General features: G+C 41.2%; 1 long non-coding RNA gene across 1 annotated transcript; it reads left to right on the forward strand.

Annotated features, from left to right (window-relative positions):
• The first annotated feature begins 4239 nt into the window (after positions 1-4239).
• Positions 4240-6715, forward strand: LOC138911074 (uncharacterized). Its single transcript, XR_011416381.1, has 3 exons — positions 4240-5251; positions 5309-5436; positions 5504-6715. It is a non-coding gene; the product is annotated as an uncharacterized lncRNA (long non-coding RNA).
• The last annotated feature ends 3957 nt before the right edge of the window (positions 6716-10672 follow it).

Genomic DNA, 10672 nt, shown 5'->3' on the forward strand with positions numbered 1-10672 from the left:
TTGTTCTCTCCCTCTAATAACACCCACTAATTATATGGTGTAAATTCGTACGCCTTTAGGCATCACTGCTGCAGCTTTTATGACAGCCACGCCCACTTCGCACCCATATTCAATTGTCTGTCACGCAAATGACGAGCTTCAATGTCATCAACAGAATCTCAATGCTGGCAATGGCAGTCGCCGAACAAGTCACAAAGCCGGTAAAGTTCTTGACCTAGAAACAAAGCAAGGCAGGCAAATGATGACGACATAAACCACGGCCATAAGAAGAGCAAAGAAGAGGAAGCACCATCGACGACGTCACCAAATTGGCAACAGGAGAAGCGAGAGGAGGCAGCAGGCAAAAAACGAACCGTAGACCAGACAAAAATTAAAATTAAAACAAGGACACAAAAAATAAACACCACAGCCCACACAAATGAGCGAGAGAGATAGAAACACTGAGAGTGCTAGTAAGCGAGAGAGAGAGTAACAGAGCAAGACATAGCCGGCAGCTCTGTGGCAACAACCAAGCCGAAACACTGAAACTGGGTTAATAAGCAAACAAGCAATATGATAATGACGATAATGCCAATGATGATGAAGATGATGATGATGACGTAGGCAGCAACGAGAATGCTGCGAAAGTGCATATAATCAAGAAGAAGCGCTCTCCAAAGCTGCCTGCTACCCTCTGCCACATCCTACATTTTCTGTGGGTGCGAAAAACGCAAACTTTACTCATTTTCATTTAGTCCTGTGGGCTGTGGCAAGGCGCACGACAAACTTGAAAGCTGCAAGCGGCGCCCAAACGTCTGCCAGGCATCCCAATGCCTTGTGTCATTGCCTGGCAACGTCTCCTTCTGTGTCTGTGTGTGTGTGAGTGTGTGTGTGCAGCGACTCCTTGCTGTTTTTAATTTCATTGCAAGAAAATGAACGAACAGCGACAAGGACGAAAGAGCAGAGAATGCCAGAATGCTTGCCTTGCCGCAGAGGCAAAACGCGCAAATGAAGCCAACACACCAAAAGACACTGCCTGGCAAAGTCTGCGCGCCAAGTCGAGACACACGCCCCACCCGTGCCCCATGGAGGCGGCACGCGGAGCCACCCACACGCCGGCTAAATTAGCTGCAGCAGCCGCGCGACATTAAAAAGTTTGCCGGCTGCGTCGTCATCGTCGACATTGGGTAAAATAAAAGAAAAGCAGGGAAAAGTAAAGGAAAATATTGCCGCGAAAAGTGAAATTAAAATGCGAGGGAAGCACAAAAACATAAAAAAGAAGCCAGACTTAAAATAAAGAAAAAAGCAAACGGAAAATTGCCGGCAAATTAAGAATTGGAAAATGAGCAAAACAAAGAAAGAAAAACGTACAATGAAAATTCAATTCAATTTTTCCACAGCCCGTTGCTATTTCTTAGCAAACCAAATTATTCATTTTGTTTATGTGTATTTTTTTCTTGATTAATTTTTCGAGTTTTTTGAACTCGAACCGCATCCAGCAATTAATCAATAATTTTATCATACAAAATATTTATTTCAATTTTTTTTTTCTTTTGCAGCTAATTGGCTCCGACAACATGGTAAGTCGTACGCCAAGTTCCCAGTGCTTTAATAATGATTCAGCTCTGTACCGCCGGACTGGACAGCTTTTTCCTGGTGCATGTGCGTCAAACTAGTTTCGGTATTAATTTGGTCAACATAAAACGTAAATTGATTAAAGCCATTAAACAGCATCAACGATGGGGCGAGGCGGGCAAAATACAGCAAAAAAGCAAACGAAAAACATTTGCAAATTAACAAATGACGCTAATTAAATGTACTGTTAGCTAATTGCCAGGCTAGTCTTGAAGAAATACAAATATTGATATTTATTTCTTAGAATTTAACTGGGCGCAACTAATTGACAGACAGGTGCAATTATGATAAACCACAGTGAGACCAAATTGAACAAATAAAATAAACGATTTAAGGACAGTATATGAAAAATTCTAATTTATATTTTAAGTCTGGTAAATATCAAGCTATCAAGCTTGATATCTTAAAGTTTAACTGAGCGAAAAGAATTGATTGATAGTTAATTTCGTCAACTCCGATTGCATTCAAAATGCAATAATTAAATGATTTGTTGCCACTGTGAAGTTAATTTAAGTTTTAGTTATTATTATTCAATAATTTAAGTATTTCTTATCTTAGGCAAGCTGAAAAGCAAAATACGGACATAATATTTAATATTAATATTATTAATTCAAGCATTTGATAAATTTATAAACCATGACTCCAACTCATCGAATAGGACAAGCCTCTATGCCCTTCAAACACCTCGCCAGGAACTCAAACCCGGATTACCTTTGTTCACTTGGCTACATAATCAGCTCAGTTGGAGAACAACTTTTAAGTTATAACTAATTTTCTGTCGCTTCTTGCATGTGCTCTAAAAGTACACTGCAATTCAGATACCCTCAATGGGCTCTGTGGCGCAGTCAGTTGTGAGCTGACTGAAATTTTATTGAAGCAAAAGCAAAAGGTACTACGAAAGCCACTTGGTAATTAAACTGGTTTCAAATTAACATAAAATGAAATTAAATAAATAAAAGTGCTGGGCTCGGAACTGAGTGCCAGGCTGTCAGTTTGCCAGTTCGCCGGGCTGCCAGTTTGCCAGGTTGCCAAGTTGCCTGTAAACATGTTTCAACGCCGCGCAAAATTAGCAACTTGTAGCAGAGTGTGTCTCGGTGTGTGTTTGTATGTGTGTGTGTGTGTGCGTTTGACTGTGCAACATGTTGCCTGGCAGAATGGCGACGCTTATAGATAAATTTCTGTCAAAATTGCTGATTGACTTCATTAATAACCACGCGCCAAGACGCCAGTCGCAGTCGCCGGCGCAGTCGCCGCTGCAGTCGCAGCCAGCTGACAACTCAACAAGGCAGCTGCTGAAAGGCAACTGGCCAGACGGTAGGGGGAGGGATGCGAAGCGTGGGCAAATTAATAGCAAACTTGTAGCTGACTGCTTGTAACCTGTTGGGAGGGTCTTGACGGTACCTGTATCTGCATCTGCATCTGCATCTGCATCGACATCGGCATCGGCATCAGCATCTGAATGCGGTGGCACGATTGATAAGTTGCTTGCTGCGTGGCCATGTTCAATGTCCAAATGCTGGCACAACATGTTCTGGAACTGGTCATACACACACACACACACACACACACACACTTACACACAGACCTGCCCTCTACCCACCGCAGCAGCCCAAGAAATCAGTGCGAAAATTTATGTTGGTCCGCTGGAATTTTAATGTGCGTTGCCTGCCAATGAGGAAGCGATTTTGCATGCACAGCATTTGGCCATAGTCGTCGTCGTCCTCGTCGTCGTCGTCGTCGTCGTCGTCGTCGTTGTTGCCGTTAAATGCCGTTTAATTGCGTTGCAAAAACCGTTTGCTTTTAATTGGTCAGCTTTTGGTACCAAATGGCAGCCCGGCTCCGTTCAAATTACAAATGCCAGGCAGATAACTCAATAAATGTACAGATTAGTTACAGGCGCAATCAATCAGCGTCAAAAGCCAGCCGCACTAAATTGTGAGTGGCAAAATAATTACCAATCTATGACTTGATAATACAAGCACAACACGGCGCATGAGCCAAGCCTGCAGATCAATCCTTTCTATTCAACAAATTGCACTCACAAATTATAAAAACACAATGACACTAGCCGCTAGTGTCATGAAAATGTAATAGAAACAAAGATGTGTTACTTACCTTACCTTAATTCGGGAATGGAGCATATGGGAAGTGCAGAAAAATGTCCAAATAAGCATAAATTGATTAGACACGTATTATTATTAGTTTATTTCTTTATCCATTCCACATAGAAGCAAGCTTAAAGGAGAAAAAAAGAATGTATTATGATTATTTTATTATTTTTTTATATTTTTTAATACCTTTATAATTAAAATTTTTTTGTATACATATTTTTATTGTTATTATTAGATTACTAGAGTACATAAATATTAATAATATTATTATTAGGCTTTCATTAAATGATAATAATATTTAAATAAAAATTCCTTTCGCTCCTTTTTGCAGATTACAATTGGTTCTTTATTCTGTTTTATAAATTAAAAGCTTCAAAGAATGACTTTCAGCTTGTGTCATAAGAGATGCAGTGCATCTCATCTATACATATCAATACATATATATATATATATATATATAAATATATATGTTATAAATACATATATATTTGTGTGTGCGTGCGTATCTGTTTATGTGGGCTCGTAATTTGGTTGCCTTTCACAAAAGACATTTGACGGCGGAAGACAGCGGACAGACTTTGTTGACAACGGACATGGCACATGGAAAACGGACAGCTTTGTCGTCGCCACAACGCCAGTCAGTCGTCCACGTCCGACAGTTGGCAGCCCGTTGATCATCATCGTATGTGCTATGCATTTTTTACGAGACACAAAATGACGCCGTGCCGCACTGCACCGCACCGCGCCCCAACCATAGCTGTAGCCGTAGCCGAGTTGAGCGCCAACTGTGAGCTACATAAATTTTTGTGGCGACCGGCGAAAGGCAAAAATTAAAATGCGCTTATAAAGCAATAAAAATTCAACATAATAATAATAACAAATAATGACCACATAATGAAAACGTACGCAGAGATACTCGCCGTTGGTCGGGCAGATGCATAGATACAGATACAAACACAGATGCAGACACAAGTTCCACACAGACATAGATGCACAGTTACGTGAATGAGACAGCCGCCATAAAGTGTTGTATTTGTGGCTGCGTTAAGCGAGAGGCTGTCAAAGGCTTGCCTAAAAAGGCAATTGTGTCTGATAGATACAGTATCTGTGGCCGATTCGTTCAAGCGATTGTAATTAAAATGACAGGCATGTAGAATGCATTTCAAATACCAAAATGAAAGTTAATCATCTATTACATACACTTCATAAGATACAAATGCATCTCGAACAAGCCACCAAGGAATAATATCTCAGACACATATCTGTTGCAGCAAAACTATTTCACAGATGCAGATTGGATTGCCATAACAGAGAAACGTATTTCACATGCTGTCTGCGCACGCTGTCAGCGGCAATTTGCCAGAACATAAAATCACACGTTTACACAAACGGCGCAAGTATCTTAGCCAGCAACCGGCTCAGCAGGTGAGCGGAGGCTCGCTATGGTCGGACCTGGACTTCTGTGATATGGCAAGCGTTTGGCGCCGGGCATTAAACGGGGCATAGGGCATCCTTTCTAAATTCAAGTACATTTGATTCAAATCGTGTAACTGCTGTTTAAAGCGATCTCCTTTATTTTCCAGCCACACACATCAGTTTCTTGCCGAGGCAACCAGAGCAACTCATCAAGACTTCAACATGGAAGCGACAGCAGTTGGCAGTTACACGAAGAACACAACAGAATCAGGCCAAAAGCAGCTGGGTACAACGGGTAAAAAAATTGAATAATGTAAACATGAAATGCTACAGAGGATCATTTTTTCTCCTTTCTTTCACAGGGCCGCTTCAAAAAGCCGAAATCCAAAAACAAAAAACTTCATCAAGCTTTCGAGGCACGTTTTACCATTAGGAGGCGTTGCACATTTGCCGCTCGCTGGGCGTGGCTGTGCAACAGGCAGCGTAGCCAACTTGATACATTTTAATTTGCCCGACTTAATTAATTTTTTTCAACGCTTTAAGCCAACTCCTTGGACTTTCAGTTGCCGCTGCTGCTGCGGCTGCTGCTGCTTGCAATTTGGCGTTTTAATTAATTCTTTCTAAGTGAAAGATTGCATGGCTTTCAGCTGTCTGTCTGTGTGTCGTTTAGTCTGTCAAAGTGAAATGGGTCGGGCTGTCAGCTTGAGCTTTGGCTGTGAGCGGCATCACATTCGAAATTGAGTTTTCTCAAAGCAGATCCGTGCTGCAAGCTGTTGCACATGTGACAAACCAAATGCTAGTCAAACCAGACTCCTGACCCCAGCTCATAAAGCAGCCAGTCCAGCTAATCAGGCTGCCCATTAGGCAGCCCAAACGTCAACACTTAACAGCCAGCGATAAAAACTCTGGCTACCCAAAGCATTGGCAGTTCGTCAGCCAGACATTCAGTCAGTCAGTTAGTCAGTCAGACGGTGGCAACAATCGTCGTAAGCTCCTCGGGTATCTTTCAGATGTATCGCAACGTGCATTGAGGCGATTTATGTGCGAATTTCGTTTGTTTGTTTTTGCTTTGGCTGCCCTGACTGGCGCTTTGTATGCAAACTGTCAATCAAAGCCAGTCGCTCAATGGCTCAGGCCTGCCTACCTGGCTGCCTGCCTGCCTACCTGTCCGCCTAGTCTCCTGCCCGCCTGATGCTAATCAGCGCACTGACCGCCAGTTTATGTACTGCGCCCGGAATTGGTTGCCTGCCACAAGTTATGGCGCCATTATATGACGCTGAGCAGCTGCAAGCAGATTGGAGAAGCTTTAGCTGGTTCCTAACTCTCGTGACATGTCAGCCACAAAATGTCAGCAATTGGCATGCCCCGGTGAAAACATATTGAAAAAGCTGCCACGGCACAGCGAGCGGGCGATTTCCTAAGCTACCGAATAGAATAAATAAAACCACACAAAAAAAAATATATTGAGAACAAAAAAACGAGAGAGACAAGAAAACCATTTGCCAAAGCCCAAAAGGCTGTAACTAAATGCAAATCACGGCGGTTGTGCGGCTCAAACGCCGGTGGTTAACACTTTGAGCGAATGTATCTAACAGATACTTTTAGCCGGGGCCCGCATAGACAAAGTAACTTGGCAATCAAATGCATTTATTTTGCATATAATTGAAATGATAATTTGTGTGCAGCCAAGTGTTTTTGTAGCTGCCAATTGTTGTGGTTGTTGCTGTTGCTGCTGCTGTTGTTGTTGTTGTTGTTGTTGCTGCTGCTGTGGGCGTTAAAGAGTTGTTGCTGCAGTTTCTGCCTTTTCAAAATGTCAACTTGTGCAGCTCTGTCAGATAAATCAATCAAGTTGATTAGTTTTTTGTGTTGCAGCGGGTAATTAGCGTGGCCCGGCACTGGCGGGTGTGACTTGATCTATAAGACTGTAACTGTCTCTCACACTAGCCGTCAGTCAGTCAGTCTGTCAGTCGGTCTGTCAGTCGGTCTGCCAGTCAAGCGGGTGGAAAATTATAGAGATAATTCAAGGTTAGAAATCAGCAATCGGAATTGTTTTAATTTAATGTGTTGACGTTTCAATTGGCAATTTACAAAGCGAATTGCATTTAGCCATAAGTTCTACCAAATCGTATGTTCTTAACGCGCAATTGGTCTTTTCTTCTTTGTCTTTTTTTTTTGCAGCAGCAGCAGCTCAAAAAGTAATGTATCCTGCCACTTATACTTCCTGTAAAGGCTAATGTGCAAAAGGCAGCTCTTGCCAGTTGTCTATACTCTTTTTGCCTCTTGGATAATGCGCTGGCATAAAATTTTAAGACCAGATCCAACATGCATATACATATGTCTATATGTACGCATCCATAAGCTACTGTGGCTTTTTTCTTATTATTGATTTTTTGTCTTTTTTGTTGAGTGGCCAGACAGACGGGCGACTTTGGCAAGTATTGAATCCAATGCCAATAACCGAAAGAAAAAATATCTATAATCCGTTTATGGCTTTAATTGCAGCTTCAAATTGTCAACTCAAACAGTTAAGTGCGAGCAGCTTCGACTTATCGCTGGGTAAGTAGACATGTGAGCATTGTTAAGTGAAACAAATATCTTAAGATTTAAAGATACCGAAGTCTATATACCATCAGCGAGGTATAGAGTTCCTACGTGCAAATTGCAATAATCGTAGGAACTTAATACCGTGCTCTTGGAGGGCTGTCGACCAGCAAGAAAAGAAAAAAACTATAAAGTGACAAAGTGAAACAAAATGTTTGGATATATTTTTAAAGTGAAATATTTGATTTGAATGTAAAGCTCCTTAAATATTGTCAATAAATCGTGTCCTTCTAGCAAATTCTAATCTGTATCTTTATCACATATCTCAACTATAAGAAATTACCCTTAGAGAGCGTTTCTTTTTCGATTCGGAACTGTTAAAGAACTTCTTCGCAGTTCATCAACCTTTGCGCGCACCTTAAAGGGGCGCACATGACCCTTGGGTTGCGGGCTCGAACAACCCCTTCGCCTTCGACCCTCTGCGACTCGAGGACCGCCGAGGACTCCTATCGCATGCACTTTATCTACTGGCATTTGCATTACAGCGTTTAATTGCGAATGGGTTACGAGCGCGAAGGATGCGTTTCACGCACCCGTTACGTAATTGATAACGGTTCATTTGGCCGACACGACGGATTTCCACTGCGTATCAGCTTGATTAACGGTAAAGTAAGCCAACGGGGTCTATCCGTTAGCCAGAAAACAAATGTGCCGTTCGATTTTGATGAGTTCCGTGGCAATGATGCGTTAACTTATGAATATGCATAGGGTCGAGCTAGGATGTTCAATGGGGTTGCGAATTTCAACCGAGGTGATCCTTTGCACAAAACAATAGAAACAAATATACAAATATCAAATGCACGGCAAATGCAAGATGATCGCAAGCTCGGAGAAAATAAGAGTTCCTCCGAAAAGCAGCCTAGTTTACAAATGTTCAAGAGTTCAATGAACATGTTCTTTGTTTTACATTTCTTTTACTTACAAATGCATCTCATCTGAGATATCTTGTCATTCCGATTATCTTATCCGGCATGTTAAACACATGGAAGAAAGCATTTCTGACAGGATGACAACTTCTTTTTATAGAGTCATGTCCCTCTGAACGAATGAATGAATTCTTTTTTTAACTATATCATATTGTTTATAAAGGAGCGATCATTCGGCAATTGGTTTTTCTTATAAAAAGAAAATCTGTTCTGTATTCTTAGCCAAGCTCAGATGCAAGCATCACTCATTTTTTAAGATATGGGCTAAATCTAATTTAAATCGGACTAGTATAGCATTTTTTATCAAATAATACTGTCAAGCAAAAAAACATAGGGCTATAAATAAATAAATTCGACTGCCAAGCATTCGAGAGGTCTCAGGTTCATTCTAGTATCTATTCAGCGCAGTTATCAAATAATCAACTAAATTAATAAATTATTCTCTCGCTTTGAGTTATATGCTATAAAATATTCATTAAGTTTGTAACTATTAATAATAGTATTTATAATGATAACTAAAATATAAGAAAATTAGCTCTGGTTTGTTTCGATTAATGAAGATAATCAATAAAATTATTTAAAATTATATATGCACTATTGTTATTGTTTAAATCATAGCCCAAATGAAGTTCTCGGAATACATGGAGCTCGGCAGCTTTGCAATTATAAACAGTATCTTTTACTTAGCGGAAAAACTTGGTTAACATCAACTTGCAAAAGGAACACTTGGAAATATCAACCTAGAGCAGAGCACTCAAACTTATTTCATCTATCGCTCATTATACCCTTGTTTTGAGAATCAGTTTCTTTCCCATTCCAATAATCGCAATTTTAAGCATTAATTTAATGGCTTTAATTAAATTATAGCGTGTCATATTTATGCCTAACGTCTGTGAACCTGCCGCACATGATAATAATTATATTTGATTTTGAACTTTTTACGTGTACAAAGAATATTTGTTTTCGATCCGTTTTCGTACCACTGTCAGCTACTTAGAGAAGTTTCACACCACATTTCTAACGCCCTTCAAATCGCACTTGAAGTATTTGACCGCCAGGATATGACATATTTCTCATTATTGCCACTAGATGGCGCGCGTGATTTATCACTGCAGGATGGCAATTCAATCACTGTCTGATTTTCGCTTCCACACAGCGCGCCCCTGCGCTGACCTGGACGAGCTGCTGCGACGGCAAGCGAATAATCTGCTGCACATAAAAATCAATTAACATGCAACATGAGGTTGCAAATTTGCAAATTTGATGCGTTTGCCATTTGTTGTAATGAAAATGGCCAGCATGCGATTTTCAATGTTTATTGGATTTGGCGTTTGGCAAGCAAAACAAATATAGAAAGGCGCAAGCGGGCGCTGAGACGTCCAATGAAATGGGAAATGGAAATCGATGGGGCTGCTGCTTCTGCTCAACTGGCGGCCACCTGCTGCGCCTTTGTGTGCGCTTGGCCATGCCCAGGCGGGTCGTGATAAGGGGCTATGCAGGAGGCAGTGACAGTAATCTTGGCTTGTGTCTGGCGTGCGCATCAATTATGTTAATTTGTCGCAGCAATTACGAGCAGTTTTTTAAATTAAACTAAACGCGCCCGGGTGCGGCTGTCAAAGCACTGCGCGAGATCTTAAGAATGGTGGACAGTTTTATGGAGCGGCTACAGAGATTCCAGTTGTTGTGCGTTAATAAAGATAAATGTAGTTGCCTGTTGTATTCTCAATTGGAATTAGAAATTAATTTGCAACTTTAAGCGCTCGTGTTAAATATCAGCATTACACTCATAGGAAAAACATAGATTTGCCTGGCAACAAAACTCACTCAAGGCACATGTATTTAGCTGATACACCCACCAGCAAAATCACAGGCTAGCAAGGTTTCAGCGCGATGTTTTCTAAGGACCTGGGAACAGTTTCTGTGCAGGCGCATAGAAAAACATAGCGAAAACAACGCAGCCGAATCAGTGGCGAACCCCGCGAAGCGATTTCACTCAACATAAGC

The sequence above is a fragment of the Drosophila virilis genome, chromosome 3, assembly GCF_030788295.1.
Source record: "Drosophila virilis strain 15010-1051.87 chromosome 3, Dvir_AGI_RSII-ME, whole genome shotgun sequence".
NCBI lineage: Eukaryota > Metazoa > Arthropoda > Insecta > Diptera > Drosophilidae > Drosophila > Drosophila virilis.